This window comes from Rutidosis leptorrhynchoides, chromosome 8, assembly GCF_046630445.1.
Source record: "Rutidosis leptorrhynchoides isolate AG116_Rl617_1_P2 chromosome 8, CSIRO_AGI_Rlap_v1, whole genome shotgun sequence".
Taxonomy (NCBI): domain Eukaryota; kingdom Viridiplantae; phylum Streptophyta; class Magnoliopsida; order Asterales; family Asteraceae; genus Rutidosis; species Rutidosis leptorrhynchoides.
In genome coordinates, this window is record NC_092340.1 from 316,067,980 (window position 1) to 316,068,786 (window position 807).

Genomic DNA, 807 nt, shown 5'->3' on the forward strand with positions numbered 1-807 from the left:
CGAATGACGATCCAAATTCTCACCTTGATAAATTCATATCTCTCTCGAATTTCTACAAATAGCCAGTGATAAGACAAGATATAGTCCGGCTATACTTGTTCCCCTATTCTCTCACTCATCATGCACAGACATGATTCAAAGGACTGGAAAAAGATTCCATCACGTCTTGGACAGAGATGGCCACTAAATTCCTAACCAAATATTTCCCTCCTTCTAAACAAACCAAGCTTAAGAATGACATCATTAACTTTAAACAAAGTTATGATGAATCTCTTTACACTGCATGGGAGCGATTCAAAACCCTGCTGAAGAAATGCCCTAATCACCAGTTAGAACGGTCTGCCCAAATCTGCACCTTCTACAATGGTCTTACGGTAAATCATAGGACGACGATCGATGCCGCCGCTCAAGGAAATCTGATGAACCAAACCGCAGACGAAGCATGGGAGTTGCTCGAGAACATGACAATGCATCATCTTGACTGGAACAGTGGTGAAACAACTTCATCATCTACACCACTCTCCGCACTTAATAATCAAACAGAGGCCATTAAATCTCTCACAGACAAGATGGAGTCTATTGCCAAACAACTCGGAGAATTGAAGATGCAGCCGCAGCAAGTTAACCAGGTCCAGGCCTGTGTTAATTGTACCAACCCACAACCCGTTGAAGAATATCAAGTTGAGTACGAAAACCCTGACGGTTCAGTCTGTTACGTTCAATACCCAGCTCGCCAATCAAATCCCGGATTCAATCAACAACCTAGGGTTAACCAATTCCAAAGAAACAACCAACCTTTTCGCTATC

At 42.6% G+C, this 807-nt stretch overlaps 1 non-coding gene across 1 annotated transcript; it reads right to left on the reverse strand.

Annotated features, from left to right (window-relative positions):
• Positions 1 to 225: 225 nt before the first annotated feature.
• On the reverse strand, positions 226 to 331 carry LOC139865358 (small nucleolar RNA R71). The gene has a single exon (XR_011764883.1). It is a non-coding gene; the product is annotated as a small nucleolar RNA R71 (small nucleolar RNA).
• Between the last annotated feature and the right edge of the window lie 476 nt (positions 332 to 807).